Raw genomic sequence first — 19604 nt, forward strand, 5'->3', positions numbered from 1 at the left:
GTCACTTTTACAGGGAGAAAAATACATAAAATGTATTGAATTTGAATATGGATCTGCTTTAAATATCAAGGTTAGAGTAAAAAACCTATGTCATTTTGCAGAAGCATAGCATTTTTACCATTCAAGATGGTGATGCTAACAGGAAGACACTCAGCTCTCAGTTGCTAGCCAGCTAATTAGTCCACAGCAAGAAAAGCTTGTCTCCTGCTGTTCAGACTCTTCCTCTTTGTACCTCCCTTTGTACCACTGGCAGTGGAAGGCCTCCGGTGAGGCAGTATTGAATTCTTATCTGATTTAGTCTGTTCTCCATCCAGCCACTGGGTTCCTGCCAAATATCATTCAATAAATAATTTCATGTTCATTCACTCCCGTGTGGGTGCCATCAAAATAGGAAAAGTACGGTAGTTAAGTAAGTAGGTGTTACTAATAACATTAACAATTGCTCTGTTGTAATAGTGTCCCAGTAAGCTATGATGGTGTAACAGTGAGCCAGGATAAAGGAACCTGAACCTGAAGCAGCTAAATACAATTCAGCCATTATTCTTTTTTTATCATTAAGACCTGAAGTTTTCCTACTAGTACACGTGAAAATGTTTTCTGTGATAAAGACCATAACATACAATAACAAAAACAATATTAGAGTAACATTTTGTGAATACATTTTTGAAATACTCTATTTTTAAATTGTCCTCTTTTACCCACCTAATGATCCCTGGTTGTTTTCTTCCAAATTAAAATGATTCATAGGAGCCTATATAGAGCCATTCCACACTTGCATCTCTGATTCCAAAATGTGCAGTAAATGGATTAAAGCTTGTATATAAAGACGTGAAAAACAGAAAAGTTAAGATCAATCGCTGAGAGGGCTGAGTGTTCTTATTTGCCCTCAGTCTTATTTGAAAATAGGAAATAGAAAACAAGCTGTTAATGGGTGAACATAATGGGAATAGACCATCTATTCTGTTGTGGAAGTTGCATCTATGATCAGATGTCCTATATAGCCAGGGGTTGACTGAGTACAAGAAACAGAAACATGTCACAGAGTACAAAAATTAGGTCCAGGTGAATTCATGTAACAAAAATCTCATTGGTTGTGATTGCACATAAATACGCTGCAATTATAAAGGAGAACTTTCAACCATTTTTCCTGGAGACAGGTCCACTTTTTAGCCATTAGATAAGTGACTGCAATTTGAAGATTTCATTCAGTCTGGCAAGTGACATTTAAAAGCTGCTTGTTTCACCTACTAGGAATTTGCCCCAAATACCAGTAGGTTACTAATAGTGAGTGGAGGATGTTGAAGGCATGAGCTTAGTGATAAGAAGACATGGTCATCTCTGCCTCTCTGTCTCTCTGCTCTTCCACTGACCCATACTTCACTCAGTGTGCTGATGAATGGAAGGACAACTCATACCACCAGTGCACGTATCAAGGCATATTCAGGGAAAAAGAGGGAGGAAATGAGGTGAAAGCCAATAGTCCACGTGGAAATGACCAAAATAGAATCTCCTCTCATGTTCCTGTTGCTACGTGTGGCAGGCGGTAATGTCTATTGGTTCTCTGACACAATGTGAAGAGATGAGGGAACACAAGGCCATTCCCTGCAATCTGTGTGTGACCACCAAACTGCAACTTGTGGGCACGGAACAGTCATTACCAACAGCAGGAGCACATGAGAGCTGACTAAATGACAGACTGGGTCAATACTGGCTGCCCGTTAGCCTAGCCATTGCACCAAGCTAATTGTGTATAATTGCAGCTCTGTGTGCATTAGTGGCTCTGAGTCCACCGTGACCCCAGGGATGAACCTCATGGGGGAACTAATGTTCTGTAATGTCAGAATGGAGGCAGAGGTGAACAGGTGGTGCAAACATATACAGCTGATGTACATAACATACGTACACATGCCCATAAGGATCTGTACAAACTCATGCACACATGCAAATACTGAACCTTGGTGCACTCTCTTATCTGAGCTCTCACCTGAACCCATAAGCCATCTCAGTTCACTCTGCATCATGGCAGCTTTTGTGTTCGGAATAACCCTCATATCTTTATTCAGCCAACCATGTTTATGAAGCGTGATAGTGATCAAAATCCCAGATGAACAACCCTGTGCACCGAGTGTTTCTCTGACCTCAGGGAACCTGGGTAGTTAAGCCTTATTAAGTACAAAGTGAACCGGTGTGTATCTCACTGCACTGTGTATTACCTGGGAATACTCGCTGTTGCTGCCAAGAGGATTTCATTATTTATATAAATAAAAATGAAGATTTGCAGGTATCAATTAAACCAGGGTTTCTCAACCACTTTTAGTTTCCAAAGTTCTCATGACCCCAGCAAATTGTAAACATTGTCACCGTCTAGAGAAGAAACAGACAATGACAAAGAGTACAGAGAGTAGTCACCATTTTCTTGGCCTTGTGGAGTATTTATTTCAAATAGACTGTGGCCACTGACAGAAGTGGGGAGTTGATTACCTTGGAGGCTGGCTGTATGCGCCATGTTTTACTCTCTGAATAAAAAAAGTTATCTTCCACTTTGCAGATTTCCCAAAGTAAATATCTCTTTGGGCACAAAGGTCAACAATCTCTCTTGAATGCTGGGCTTTTATTAAAAACTATACAGCAGAAGGCCACTATCGTTTTGCATATTTGCATCATCTGAGTTATGAAACAGAAGTGATACTGTATATTTATCTATATTTTCAGTTTCATTGCATGTCCTACTTTTTAAATTGGGTCGTTTTTACATAGAAAAGATATTTTCCAAGCTAAACCACATGTTATGCGATATTAAACCTTTTGTCACAAGCACACTGGATACAGACAGTGACAGGAAGTCAGGTGATGTAAAGCAGATGGGGAATTTTTAATAATCCAGTGTTCCCTTATTGCATTGAGTGTGGCTACCATGTTGACATTCTTACATGAAGTATGCATGCATGGTCATATAGTTGATTTTATGGTTAAGAGCTAGGTGACCGCCATGCCTGTGTCGGTTTTCAGGGGGATGTCGGGAGCTGTGGTGTTGGGAGCTGATGGGATAGCATTTTATTCTACAAAGTAATTACACCCTGTATGGTTTTATGTGACAACTAAAAATGTATTAATTGATTGATTGATTGATTGATTGATTGATTGATTGATTGTAAAACATGAATGGACAGCAGTCTAAATGTATAGTATATGGCATTGAATTGGTCTCCCACACTCTGGACCCTGCTCAAAGATGAAATGGTTTATTGACATCTGTCAGTCCACTTATAATGTGCCAGATGATATGTAATCAAAGTGGAGGTGGGAGGAGCTACATTCAGCATGTTTGTGTTACAGTGGCAACAGTGGCTTTGTAACGCCAGGAAAGGTTGTGGATTAGATGCAAGGATGTAGAGAGACTGAAAGTAGAGTGTGTTTGATGTTACTCTTGAATTTGATTCGTGTGGCTCTCCTGCAATGGTTAATCAAAACTAGCTGTGTCACGCCTCGATCCGCTTTCATTTTTCATGGATTTTCTTGGAGCCTTTGAAGATCAAAGAAGAGCCGAGTCTATGGCTTTATGTGTATCTGCTATTTAGTGATACTGTTAGAAGATGAACTACTGCTACTTGTCTGGAGTTTGCACCTTCAGGGTTGAAAACACTTAATTGGAAGTCACTTTGGATAAAAGCATAAGCTAAATGAAATGTATTGTAATATCTATTATTTAAAAGAACATCCCCTAATGCTATATTGTACTACACAGTTAAATAACACTCCCATCATGCATAATGGGAACATTTTTATTTTGTTATCTTTCTTGGTGTGTGTGTTACTAATATCTCTCAGGAGTTGTGTTTATGTGCTTTAATACATTCACAGTTTTACACGCAAAATGTATCAACATGTAATGTACGGTATATTGCTGTGTCCCTGGTAGCTTAGTTTTCACAGCTTGTTGCTCTGACCCTGAGTGGAAACTATGTCCAGTGACTGTACACTGCTAAGCAGACACAGACTGGACATTTTCAGCATTGTTGGGCAAAACCTTTTCAGCATATTGTAATTCAAGTGGTCGGAGAGGAAACTAGACTTCTGCACCTCTTGGCTCTGTATTCACAAAATCTGGTCAAGCACAGGTCATTTCAGAAAGAGAGAGTATTCCTAATGGCTGTTCTGCGCATGCATTGCCCGTGCAACAGAGAGGGGAGAGGGAGAGCTGCAGGACTTTTGGCATTTTGCTGACAAATTATGCCGTTTTTTTTGCATATACCTACTGCTACTACTTTACCTCCACAAGGTGGAACAAGACGATTCTGTCATTGTCGGAGCAGTTCTACACATGACAACTTTTAGAAAGAGAATGAATACTAGTTGCAGTTTAGACCTACAGATGTATGTGATTGTTGCCACCTATAGGCAAATAAAGCAATTCCTGCTGCAAATGTAACGCCACCTGCAGGCAATGTGAAGCACAACAAAATACGTAGTTTGTCCCTCTAGAATGACACAGAGAAGCAATTTCTGATCTCACGCCTCTATCGACAAGACAACATAACTGTTGAAAAATATCTCACCATGACCATAATAAAAAGCGACCCATAGTATTAATATTATCCAAATCTTACTATTTTTGGCCACTGCATCCCCCACTGTTTTTTTTTCTCCTTTGGACAAATAAAACCAGAGGTGGTCAGGAAGATACATTTTTCTTTTATTTTTCTTTAATCTCATTGAAACACGGGGTATCATTCTCATTCAAGAGAGACCAGGAAGATACATAGTAATAGTGTGAACTCAGTGTGTTCCCCCTCAGTAAGCAGATAATGGGATGTGGTTAACAAACATCTTACTTTTATATTCAAAGACATGCCGATTTAATTTATTTCCATCTGAATTGTGTTTAAATATTTGATTTTTAAAGCGATACACATGCTGCACGTGCACTAGCATTCATTCATATTTATGGTATTCATACAAAGCAGAACAATCAGAATCTACCTACTACATGTAAGGGAAATTTTAAATGTTTTACTTTATGTACGCACATGATGTACCACAACAATTAACAATTAACAGCCTGTGTTCATAATGAGCTGTAATTATACACTATACATGCAATGAGATCTTGGGTTAATCATTGTAATGACATGCACTGTCATTCTCCAACCACAAACTGTTTATGGCACATCTGCAGATCATGTGAGCCTTTAAATCATCATTGTATAATAATGTGGATATGATGGGGGGGTATTTAGATTCAGCATTATGAGAAAAATGGTAAAGATTTGAGAGTAATGTCAAAATGTACACTTTCTATATCCTGTGTCTAAACAGAGGTGTGGTTAAATTAATCATTATTTCTGTCATAGGTTCTCATTGTCCAATACACATCGTGAAACAATGCTCACTGTCCAAGCTATTTATACAAGCAAAAACACAACATTTGGTGTCGTTATTAACATTAACACGACTAGGGCAATGCAGTGCCTGGAACATGAGTATGACCAGCAGCAGCAGTAGCTTCTGCGAGGGAGGGCCGTTATCCAAGACATCCAAGACATCCAAGACATCCAAGACATGTACTCCCTCAGTAGAGATAGAGACAAGGACACACCTGCCCTCATATAGACCTTCAGTGGTCAATTTGTTATTGTTGGACCCAGTGACTCATAACAACTGCAGAAAGGTGCACTTAAAAGGATGGTTTGGGATTGTTTTGGTTGTATAAGGTACTTATCCATAGTCAGTGTATTACCTAGATGGTGATCGGCACACCCTCAGTTTGTAGAAGCAGGCAGGAGTACTGACACAGAGGCTAAGCAATACATTGCTGTGGACGTGGGCAGCAGCAAAACGTAGACACCTAAAAAAAAGGCCTACCTAAAAAAATCAATATCAGTTAAAGCTACAGTTGTTGACTTTCATAAAAGTATTTTTTATTTATATTTGCACCTTTCACTATATCCTGACAGTACTGGTACTACATTATGTCCTCTGCCTCCTCCTGGTGTGCCACAACGAAAACAACCAATCAGAGCAAAGGAGTCAATGTCAGCTTGTGAACTGCGGTCAAACTAGGCAGCACTAATTAAATATGAATGAAGATTCTGTTACTGCATTGCCTATTTCTCGTGTGTTTTTAGAAACATATCTTAGTGTACTGCCTGCTTCTCCAAACACGGATAAGTACCTAATACAACCCCACTAAAAAAAATCCGAACCATCCCTTTAAGTCGTAAAGGATTAGTAGTAGTTGTATGCATATTCTTGATTAAAGCCAGAAACGTTATGTACACAATGTTTCACCTTACTGTTACAAAAGCTTGATAGATGCTGTAAGAATGTTTACCTCAGCTGTTGACAGCTGGCTGGATTTACTCATATCATTTAACATTAACCCTCTATTCCAATAAAAACAGAACAGGAGCAGAAATGTATTATTAGTGTGCTGTATATCTGTGTGGCTGCTTGCATGTGTCTGTCAAAGTTGAAGAGACGTGTGAAGAGACAAATTTTAACTCCTTTTATGCATGAATGGCTGCTTTATCCACATCAATCAGGAACAGACTGTTCTCACTCTTTTTCTCATTATTCAATAGGTTATTTACTGTGTATCAAGCTTCCACAGGATGAAACAGTTTGAAGCAGACTCTCATAATGAAACTCTTTTTTATAGCTGGTGCAATAGAGAGAAGAAATGACCACCTAAGTCACCTTGAACATAACACTCTGTTCTCTCAAGAAGATGCGGAATGAAGAGTAGAAAGACACAAACAAATGAGAAAAGTGCTGACTTTCATAAGCTCTGCGACATTAGCACAAGACCTTAATGCTAAGGCCATCGCAGTCAAAGCACAATTTAAAGAGCAGAACATTAGCCGAGGTGCTTAGCACGGCCTGGACCAAAAGTAGAACCTGTAGTGGAAAAGGTTAGGAGGAGAGGACAGCTAGATCTGGCTGGCTAACACACACACACACACACACACACACACACACACACACACACACACACACACACACTGGACAAGCTGTTCTCTCTCCTGACTCAGTAGGCCACACACATCCTGACCTGTGTGTGTGCACGCACTCTTGTGCACATCTTTACACCTTGCTGATTCCTGTTCCAACTGACTTTTTTCCCATTTGTATCTCGCTATCAGACCAGCTGAGCCACACACACACACACACACACACACACACACACACACAGAGAGAACATACACATACTGTTCTTGTTTGCATTTGGCAAAGACAGAATCCCTTTTTTCTATTATTTAGACAAAAAGGAAAACTGCGATGTCTCCCACTTATGACATCCACATCCCCAGACTGCACGGTCAGATCTCTTTTAATCCCCATCAGTAATATGTAAAGACAGGTACATCTTGAACAACTTTTCTGTCATTCAGATTAAGGAGCGAAAGAGAGTTGATGGACCACATGATAAAATCTTACGTCTATGTATGAGAACAGGCTATTCCTCGTCATCAGCGAAGGACACATTGGCTAATCCTGTTGAAGTGTAGATGAGTTAGTGGTGGGTGGCATGGAATAGAAAAACAGCTTATTTTGAAAGAAGCAGGGAGTTGTTCACAGAATATTTAGAACTACTGACAAACTCAGGTTGCATTGAAACTAATTCCTCAAACAGGCTGTATAATGAAGTGGAAATCTGGTGGAGGGTTGTTGTTTCAAAGCCCCTGACGAATTAGAGAAATGTGTTCAAAAATAACAACATCAACAACAACAACAACAACAACAACAACATTTGGATTCAATGCTCCTTCCATTTGTGAACAATTATCACCTTTATGCACTGACAAACATGAACAGATGATAGAAACTATTCTCCTAATGAGATTAAAACAAGTTTTTGAATAAAGAAACTTTCACAGATTGATATTGCTACACAGCGCATTGTATATTATTATTGTATATTGATTTTGTCATTACTTTCAGTCAATTTTCATGCTTATTTAGCTGTGACCTATGTTATCTGTTGCAAAAGGCTGAATATGTACTTGTAGGATAAACACAAGTGGGCCATTATAGTCTTGCTGAGCAGCTTTTATGGAAAAAAAGGGAAAATGTTAGCCTGACAAGCCAGACCCACATCAAGATGTTGGGTCTGGGAACTCACCATTGGCAGGGCTCAATCCGAGGGGCGGGATAAACGGTTGTCTTTCAAATTCCTCTGCACTCATAGATAACCAGAACAACGCTAGTTGATAGATTAAACTTTTGCCGTATCCGGTCGGCAAAACTCCGAACACACCTTCCTTTTTTTAAGAATGACTTAACTACAAGATTTCCAGAGTCGCAGCTAAAGCCGATTCGAAAGACCGCTGTTTGCCAGCAGCAGCAACCATCTTCTTTGTTTTCAAGTAGCAGGGAATTCACGCGGAACCGTCGCAACTCTGCCATCCTTATGTTAAGCCCGCCCACCGACTCTATACACGATGTGATTGGCCTGACCAGAATTCGGTTTTTCCGGCTCGCAAGCCAACAGAGAGTTGCTAGACCCCCCTGGCTGCAAATTACATTTGCTGCCGCTAGGGTGCGTCTAGATTTCTAGGCTAGGGAACTGTGTCAATTTACCACAAGCTTTAGTTCTTCTTTTTGGTATTTTTCAGAACATTGCAGATTCTTTAAAATATGAACCCTCAGTGATGTGACAAAAAATCCATAAATACTATTCCTATAAATGCATTTTCATCAGAGTTCAGACCATTTCGGAGAAACCAGCGTTCCAGGGACCATTATAGACAAAGGAGTTTTCACAGTGCTGTGAATGATTTGTCATACAAGTGAACAATATGAAGCTGCTTGGGGTTTTTCAGGTTTGGTGAAATGCCAAATTGTTCAAACAATATTCAATTTCAGCAAAGAACATCTTAAAAAAAACATTTAATAGTTAATACGTATTTCCACATGGTAATCATCAACAAGGACTAACTGATTGACTTGTGCTTTTATTCCATGGCCATGCTGAATGATGAATTTTGTCAGCCGAGTTGAGAAACAAGAGTAGCCATCATTCTGATTCAATAATCAGGTCTCATCATTGATACTGAGCATCTTGAAATGTCTTGGGCTGGTTTTCTGATGAGTGTTGCTGCTGCTGCTGTTGCTGTTGACCTATTATGTGCACAGTTTAACATATTTTAACATAATCATAGTCATTTCTGAAGAGGCTGTCTGTCTTCAAAAATGTCACTAGGGAAAAGTACCTTGAGTATTGTTGGCATCGGCGTACTTACAACACCCCAACAATCAAAACTGGCCAATGCAACCCCCCCAAATATCTTCTCATAATGATGAATGAAAAATATGAACTGTTTAAAAACATCCAGAAACACGTGTGATGTTTATAAATATGCAGAAAGTTTTAAACAATAATAATATTAACATAAATGAAGACATTTGCACCATCAATTGATGCAGAAAAAAAATCCCAATTTAAAAAAAATACAATATCGTTGAACCCAAAGTCACGCCCTTGATTGTTGTAAATGTTTCCTGGTCTCGGAAGCCCTGAAAGTAAACAAGAAAAATGAATTTATAGTGCACTTTTCACAGCTAAAAATCACAACGTGCTTTACATAAACCATACAAGATGATACATATTAAAACACAGTGCACAGTTAAAATCACAAAGTAATACACACAAGGCAAACTAAAGGTAAGTGGGAAAAAAATAATTCTGGTTGTTTTATCTCCTGTGTTTATGACTTACACTTTTTTTGCCAGGATAATCTTTTAATGTTCCTTAAAAGAAAAAGTCAATAATAATAATAATAATAATAATAATAATAATAATAATAATAATAATAATAAAGTATTTTTTTTTTTTGTGTGAAAACAATTGGAAAAAAATATCTTAGAAAAATGATACTGGCAAAAAAAAAAAATCCCCCTTGTTTCACAGATACATTTTGTTGAAGAATGGATCGATGAATGGATGGATGGATGGTTTGATGAATTAATGTTATTATTTTTGTTCATGCAGTTATACTGTATGTTTGCAACTATCCATTATCACCATGTTGGCTTCGAAGTATACTAGCATTGTCTTTCTCAGACAGAATGTAGCTCAACCACTCATGCTGGATGAAAAGACACCATTTGTCAACCAAATACATATGCAAATGTACCTCTGGTGATGCCAACACTTAACCTTGTAGCATTTTCAGCAGATAGTAGTAGCGCCTGTGATTCATCATGCTGACGTAGATTCTGTTCTCCAGCTCACAAACAGGGACACGTGCTCGGTACACAAAGTGACATCCACTGGGAGATACACTTAGGATACACTGACAGGCACGTGCAAGCAAAGGACCAGCAGTGGACCAATAGCATTCCCGATGCATTGCATTAATTCCAGGGATGAGAGTGATTGGGCACTTTTTAGACTTTGCCCCAAACACTTGTGTCTGGACCGGTGTTATTGCGGTTTTGTTTGTCAGTTAGCAGGACATCTCAAAAACAAAACAGATTTCTATGAAGCCTAGTGAAGCGCAAGGCCACAGGAAAAGGCACATATGATTTGTTTTTGGTGTGAATTCCGATCTATATGCCAATCCAACAAATGTGCACAAGTGCAGTTACTTAAAAGTGTTATATGTTGTCATCTACAACAAACTGTAATCAGAAAATGCATTGTCCTAATATTCTTACGGTGGTGTGGATGAAAGTAAAACTGGATGATGTGGAAAACAACAGCAATTTTGGCAGAATCTGACTGAATTATTTCACACGTACATCTCCTGGTATTGATTTATTGGTGTTGCAACCATTTCATGTACACAAGGTGTTTGTAATAGACAGATAAATCGGAAACATGTGACATTGGGAACTGGAGGCAGCAATCAAGTCCATTGGCTTTTTTTCTTTTCTTTTTGGTCGCAGGCATACAGTATAAGCATTGAGAACACACCAGTTTGGATTTTGCTCTCTATCTACTTGGCGGCCTTGGTGGTGCTTTATAAATTATGTTTTGTATTGCCATGTAGCTGCTGAGGGAAGACAGATCATGTGAAAACAAATACCCCTGAAGAAAGAGAGGCTATTCTCCCCATAAATAATCATGTTGTTTTTAACTTTCTAATTTTATCCTCTGATACAAAGTCAATAACCACAGGTGTAGTAGCTGTCATCCTGGTCTGCTCTCTACATATTATCCTTTAACCCTCCTTTTATCCTGTGGGTCAATTTGACCCCATTCAATGTTTAAGATCTCTAAATAAGTGTGTCACATTATTATCTTTGCTTCATATTGAAGTACTTTCCCTAATTTAATGGGGACAAAGTAAACATAAAATTAACATGATGATATATTTTCAATGTCCTCCACATTTGTGTAGGTTGCTTTGACTGATATTGAAGTCAGTGTCACATGCAATTTTATAATCTTAAGGGTCCTAACCTGCCATAACCATACATGTAGTTGTGAAAGAACCCTTGATATGTTCCACACATTATGGGGGAGGGAAACTATGGTTCCTGCGAGGACATCAATAGTTCACACAACATAGAGGAGGGATACACATAAAGGTTTGTAGAGCAGTCTTCTAAACCATTTCTCGTGGTGCTCTGTGTGCTCTCTCTTTTATACTGTCTCCATTAAAGTGACCTCAAGTTTGTTTTTGTTTTTTTTGCTATTGAGGTTTTGTCACAGCTCTTTGACAGTTAAAGTGACATCTGAGACTGAGGAATGTTGAGGAGGACTCTGATTAGGAGGCATCCTCCTCTGATGAAAATGACACTATTGGAGTTGACCCTCCTCTTGTCTCTTAACCACCAGCAGATTCTGTTCTCTATCAGCCTCCAAGAGTGGACATGTTACCTTCCAAAAATGGAGCGTTATCATGGTCCCTCTCCTCACATGAACTGTATGGGGACAGTTGGAAAGTGATTTTGGCAGGAGTGTCCAAGTCAAAAGGTGATGCAACAGCAAGCCTTTTGAATACATACCAAACAAACTGGACAAATACAGTAGCAAAATATGGGCAGCATGCAAAGTCCAGCTATGCCCAGTATGAAGGTTTAAATTGGGAAAGCACCTGAAAAGAATTAGGGCATGAGGATTGTACTAGACATGGCAGAATGACTGAATAGAATAGAATAAAATAGTTTATTTGTCATTGCTTTACATACAAAGAAAAGCAGTTTAGCAGCTCCGCATTGACGGCATAACACATAGTTAAAAACAAACAGTTATGCCAATGGATGAATGAATGAATGGTCATAGAATTAATTGGCCCTTTGCTGCATGTCATCCCACCAGTCTCTCCCCTTTCCTGTATTCAATCTGTCCTGTCGATTAAAGGCCATTAATAGCTCAAAAATAGTCTTTAAAAAAAGAAAATCTTCAGGAGGTTTAAATGCTGTGGTCAAACTGACACCAAGGCTAATTGATGCTAGTACATTTGAGGATAACAGGTGGGTTAATGTGTCCTGTGCACCAGCACTGGGGGGTAAGACACTCATGCTCATTCTCTTTCAGGATTAAGACCTGATAATACAATAATACTTCTCCCAGTAGCATCAATATTATCACGGGATGGCTGAAGAGTAACAAGTATTTTCTCGGTGGTTCATGGATCCTTTCTGGGAGAGCAAGCACAAAGTGTTGTCAAAATCTACTCTATTTTCTCTTCTTCTTCTTCTTCTTCTTCTTCTTCTTCTTCTTCTTCTTTCTTTTAACTCTGACATCCTAAGGTTCATTTAAATCCAATCCAGAAATACATCTATTACACAAAAATCACCCTGTCCTTGAGTCCACTTGAAGAGAAGAGAGATGCCTATTCGTAGACACTGCCCCTAATTAATATGATGTCATCCAGGTACTGAACAAAATTACGAATATGCATAGGTAAAAAAAGAAAAGTAAGAAGTGTTTTTGTAAAGACAATGCTGCTTAGCAACAACTTGAAAACATTTTGATGTCCATCCAGGCTCAACTATACTACTAAAGAAACTACTAATACTAAGAAAAGGAACCATGCTGCTTTATAACACACATCCATAATATCACTACTTTAATCAGCATTGAAGGCAGTGGTGTCTGCCAAAAGAATAGACATTCAAAATGATTTGTGTGTTTTTGTTACACGGGATAAAAGCTTAAATGTTAACCCCTTTCCATTGTGGCAGCCCGCTGGCGGGCCTGGCTTCCTTTTTGATCGAGGTTTGGTTGCAGTCCTGCCATATGGCCATTGAGAACATGCCAGTTTGGATTTTGATCTCAGTCTAGTTGGCGGTTTTGGTGATTCTTTATAAATGATGTTTTGTATTGCCATGTAGCTGCTAAAAGGAAGACAGAGCATGGGAAAACAAATACCTCCGAAGTAACAAGATCTATGCTCCCCACCAATAATCATTTTGTTTTTAATTTTCTATTTTTACCCTCTGATACAAAGTCAATAACCGCAGGTGTGGTGGCTGTCATCCTGGTCTGCTGTCTACATATTCTCAAAATCCTTCTTCTTCTTCTTCTTCTTCTTCTTCTTCTTCTTACTCCGATCCAGAAATACATCTATTATGTCACACTAAACAGAAGAGAAATGCCTATTCTTAGACACTGTGTGTCATGTCCCTAATTAATATGATATCATCCAGGTACTGAACAAAATTACAGCTACGTTTTAAAGAGAGAGCCAAAGTCCCTGCTAACTGGCCTCTCTTCCACTACCATCTAAAATTTGATGGATTTCACATAAAAAGTTTTTTTTTGACAACCTTTCTGACAATTCCTGAAAAAGATTATTCTCTTTTCTCTTTTAAACTTTGAGTAAAAGGGACTCTAGTATACCATGTGCGTTTTCTCCTGGAAAACATCTGTACATAGCTGTGTCTGTCAGAGAGAAGCCTCTCTGGAGGAGGGCTAATTAGACACAGTGGCAGGAGGAGATCATGTGGCCCTGGAGATAATCTAGCCTGCTGTCATGGAACAAATTACCTCAATCACACTTGCTCAGGCAGTGCACCTACATCTTTGCTCATTAAAAAACTTTTAGGCTATTGTATTTATGCAGCAGTATCACATGTAGCCATGGCTGAACTAATGGACCACAGAGGGACTTTATGCAATACAGAAAGAGGTTCGCACCCACTGAAATTGAGGATGATTCTACAACTGTCTCAAATGTAGTCAGAAGTCACTTTTAGTGTCAGGATGAGGCTTTTGGTCTTTGTTTTTGAACAGTTTGGAAAAGAATTCAGATTTCAAGGTGCAGATCAGTTTAAACCACCTGTAAACCAGTAGGGTTTAAATTGACATGTGCAATACTCTACCTGTCGGTTTAACAGTTGAATGTGCAATGTCCTGGTGCAATGTGTTATACTTATATGCAATATTCAATTGCATATATATTATTATTATTATTTATTTATTATAATTGGTTCCCAAACTGGGGTACGCAAAGTGACGAAGAAGGTACGCAAAAAATCATATAAGATCAGCTGAGAAAGAGCAGTAGTCCGAATCTGGAAACCTTCGCACCTGCATTCTCATGAACGGGTCCGTATGATATCGTACGAAAATGTAAGTACACCAAAACATATGACATCCTATGAAATAAGGAGACGCTGGCTGGTCACGTGACGGTCTGGCTATGAGCTCCAAGACACCGAACGGCAGTTGCTAGTTGTTTAAGCTGCTACAGAGCTTCGTGAAGCCGGCTACAGACCTCCGTTGTATCAGCGGTAGTTGGTGGTTCAGTTACCCGGAAGTAGGTGACTTTGAGCCGAGTACAAAGCACCGCGAGCTGCTGGTCGTTTTGGCGGACATTACAAAATATGAGTGCTTTGCCGCGACAAAAGTTAAGATTAGGCACCAAAACAAGTTGTTAAGACTAGGAAAAAGATCATGGTTTGGATTAAAACACTCCTAAGGAGCACGCATTTCCTGGGTGAAAGGCTTTAGTTTTCCCCCGGAAGTGAACTCCACTCTCACAGCTCAAGTTGAAGTTGGCTGGACCACGTAGTTACCATTCCAGTTTCATTCATTTAAGCAGTTGAACACGTATTTACCTGTGGGCTACTGTTACTTTTCTTATATTTCCATGTATTGTTAACAGGTGGAATCCTTACTGGCCAAGACATGAAGCCACATTGTTTGCCCTGCCTTCAATTACGCACTTAAAGCCATTAGTATTTTTCTTCCTGCCCCATCAGAGCAAACAAACCATGCTGCACACATTGCTCCCACTGCCCTCCTCTGGCACTTGTTTTTTTGTCTGGCAGAACCCACTAATTCAAAACATCTCGTCGGGGTTGTTTTGCTGAGGCATTAAGAGGAAATGAATTACTCTTTGGCACAGAAAATATTCAACTTTCCTTCAGGCTTTTTCTTTTCTTTTAAGATCAGTCAGGTGCACATCTGTGATGCAACTATTGACTGTGTCTTATTTGTGAGAGGGCTGTCTGCAGCCTGTGTTCTTTTTCAGACATCATGAGGCAGCACTAAAGACACTATAACTATACATATTATTTTACATACATATATTTGTTATATTTATTTAATCCATTCATGAATATTGAGTCTCGAAGGTGCAACAGGAAAAACACACATGGGGTGAGAAGTTATTCTCCGTGTGTGGATGACAAGAGTTAATCGTGTTTTGAGCAAAGAATTAAAGAAGATGTTTTTCATTTTTGTTTTTTGAACCGGGTATTTTCAAGTGAACTCATTCCCTCTTGGTTATATGCAGCCAGCGAGTTTGATGGTGGATTGCCAATGACGGTGGATGTGATGGAGGTGAAAAGGATGGCACGTGCAATAAATCCATCAGTAACCAGAACCAACGTGTCGTTTATTTCCCAGAAGGAGTGATTAGACACTAAAAACAAAAACAGCATTCTAATATTGACTGAGCCTTTTTTTTTTTTGGAAAAATGCTGCATGTATCGAGCCCTCATTATTTCAAACTAATATGTTAGTTTCTCTTGGTTTCTGAATAATAAAAAAAATCGATGTCAAAGAAACAGCTGCTTCGGATTACATTTAACAACTAAAGAAAACATCCCTACATACAGTACATTTATGTCTGTCTACTTTAAAGTAGAGATTTTCTGATGCATTTATTACAAAAGTTTATGTTCAAGTTTGAAAAGAAATGGTAACAAGCGCCAGAGAACCATAAGGTCACTGTGATTGTGTTTTGTTGCTCTAACTTGTTTTTGACTTGCAGCTACGGACATTGGGTCACAGGTAATACTATAAACTATTTAGTAGAGAGTATCATTGACTTAAAAAAGTCCACAGAGTGAAAATAAAACATTGGAATAGTGGTGCTGACAAAAGATAAGGAGCACATGAACAAAAAAAAACCCCACACATGCCCTGCTCAGCTGCATTCTACATTATAAGGACCTGTAGGTATTTCCGTATATGAATCAGATGCATTATATCTCAAGTGATATATTACAGTTTTTTTGTACATGACCTCCATGTAATCAAAATTTCAGGCAACGGGATTTGAGTAGGAAATACTATGCTATGCCTTTATATGTTGTGACATAAATATATATGCAATGTTAAGAGTACATTTCAGATTCAATTTAGATTTCAGTTTGTTCTAGTTGTTGATGCTACAGTAACTCAGCTGAGTTACTGTAGCATGTATATAGAGTTACTGTGGCATTGTAGTTTCTAACATTAACTACAGCTTTATCACAGATTGAAAAGGTAAATGTCAGAATTATTGTGAGTGCTGTCTTGGAACTTTCTTTAATACATGTACAGGAAGAAGAAAATGTATTAGTAAGTTATTCAAGGAAATAACTGTTATGACTAATGGTACAATATTCATTTATTCGTTGGCAGCTTTTGTTATTCAAGATCAACCACTGAAAATACCAATCATACGACCACATAGGTTGTTTTACCCCCCAATATGACCCACAGGAGCGTTTCATAAATGAGCGCTCTAGTGGTGACAGGAAATACAACCCACAGAAGCGTTTTCTGTCTTCATACCTAAACCAAACCTACCTAGTTAGGTTTAGAAAAAGATTGTGGTTTTAGTTCACAGTTTAACCCTGCCTATAAAACTGAATAGTAGGCTTTGCAAAATGTACACAACTTATGTCCACTACTTTTACACCAGGGTTAATGTTGATTATAGTGTGATGTTATTGTTATGGGGCGAAGTGTGGCCCTTTATTTAGAAAGTTTGATTTATCATATTTTACTAATATTTTACATAAATAAGATATTATTTGTTTGTTTATTTATTTATGTGTTATTAATTAATGTATATTAAACATGCAGACATGCATATTATAAATATTGATCTGTTGTTTTTTCTATGTAATTAATTCATTAAATTATTTGTTTTATTACAGCATATTTCAGAACAGTATATTACTATATATTGCATTATATGCTGTTGTCATTATTTTTGCACAAATATTACGCTAATGCACATAAAAATATGTACACTGACTTAAATTTATTGTATGGTTTTTCTAATTATTCTTTACTCTCCTCTAATTATTGTACCTGCATGAAGCTTTCTAAATGGGATTTATAGCTCTTTATCAGTTCTGTTATGTCAGCTGTGCTTACGTTCATTACATTTCATCAGCTTCATTGTATCAAGCTCTATACATACGTGTAAAATTCTACTCACCTCCACCTAGTCTTTCCTTTTCACTTTTCATTTTGCCACCTGATGACTTCTGGTTAGGGTTATAAAACTATAAATAAATACTCAAAATGTATTATGAAGACACATCCCCACAGGATTTGTGGCATGTTGCATTCAGCTGTGTTTTGAAGCTCCCTCTTCAGATAAGACAAAAACCTCTAATTGCTCTGCAGCATTGTATTGATGTGCCATCTAGTGGCCTTGTGACCCTTAGCTGCATGTTACAGTAAAGGAGAATGTTAGCTGATGCATTGTGATTCCTAATGATGAGAAATAAAAAACATATAACATATTTTTTTTCTGGCTACACCATACATCAAAAACCCTGAGTTTTGCAATAAACTAAAATCAGAATCTCTTTTTTAGTTTGAGTATAATGATACATATTGTTTGAAAAGCAATTATAACCTGGTCAATTTATGCTTTAATAAAAAAATTCCTTTTCAGGGTAAGGGTTTTCCTGTGTGATCAGTTCAGTAGTTTCAGCAGTTTCCTATCCAATAACAAGTCACCTTTTATTTTCCTTTATTTCTTTATTAATTTGTTTAGACATTTAAATCATACTAATTATTTCTGGACGATGGACAGATGATTTTAAAGTAGAGGATTAAAGAAAGGCCAGCAGACATTATTAGAATAGATCCCTGTTACCTTTATATTTACATGATAAGCATGATAAATACTTTAAATCCTTTGTTCCTTAATGTCTTTCTCAGTATTTGCCTCTTTTTTTAACTCTCAGAACAACATGAGCTAAGAAAATGATGCTTTCTATCTTTGTATACTAGCATGTAAAAATGTAATGACACAGTTATGTCAGAGTTCACAGTGCAACACACTGCACCTACTCCAGGTGAAAGAAAACAACACTTCTCTACTGCAGCAGCTGTCATGAACACCCAGTCAGCTGCTGCAGTAGTGAAGTGTTGTTTTCTTTCACCTGGAGTAGGTGCAGTGCGTTGCACTGTGAACTCTGATATAACCGCTTTATTATATAAGAGTAATCTGGTTTTGTTGTCCTGAAACCACCACCTCCAACTCTGAAAGTGGCAAATTGAAGGTATGGCCAGCTACGACTTGTGAGTCACCCACACCAAACTGCATCATGTTTGAGTGTTGGTTGTGTTCTCAGCTTTACTGTTGCGACTATTAATCCTTAAACCCACACCTCGGGTCTTAAGAGACTCCATCTCTTCCCTAAACTATTTGTTTTTTACTTAGTTATTAGTTGAAATCATGTTTTTGTAATGCTTATAAGGCCTTTAGAAATCTGAGGTATGTAAGAGTGTTTGTATTTCTTGTATTTCCACAAGGCAGTGACAGTGATTTGTGATTACCATGCTTTTTGGTACATGCAGGTTATTGAGCAATTATAGTAGGTTAGTCCATGTGTAGCACAGCACAATATGTTTACAAGATTGTATAGGCTTCTAGGAAATATATAGAGACCTTTTGAAAATAGCATTTTTAGCATCCATAAGTAAAAAACAAAAACAAAAAAAGCGCAGCAGGTTTCTAAAGATGTATGTATGGTTTGGTTTAATAATACTCAGATAAAACTGATTGTCAAACTCGTCTCCACAAATTCCTCTCTTCTTTCTTTTGACATGCACAGGAAATGCACAAATGCAGGACAAATGCACTAATTGTTTTGGCTCATACACATGTCCCTGTCTCTCATCACTATTATGCAAAGTGTCACAATCCAAGAAAAAAAATACACTGGAAAATGGTTTTGTGCGATGGGATATGCTCAATAAACAAACATTAAACCATGAGGACCACATGGCCCATGGAGGAAAGTTTTTTTTAATATGCATATTTCTGCATCCTGTGCTTGTCTCCATGACAACAGGGACTCAGATGGAAGCTGTTGCTGCACTTTCATTATACAGTGGCCTAAGTGCTGAATGAAACCTTCTCTGTTCATGCTTTTTTTCTCAATTTTCGTCCTCCCACCTCTTCTTC

Source organism: Sander lucioperca, chromosome 21 (assembly GCF_008315115.2).
Source record: "Sander lucioperca isolate FBNREF2018 chromosome 21, SLUC_FBN_1.2, whole genome shotgun sequence".
In the NCBI taxonomy this organism is placed as follows: Eukaryota; Metazoa; Chordata; class Actinopteri; order Perciformes; family Percidae; genus Sander; species Sander lucioperca.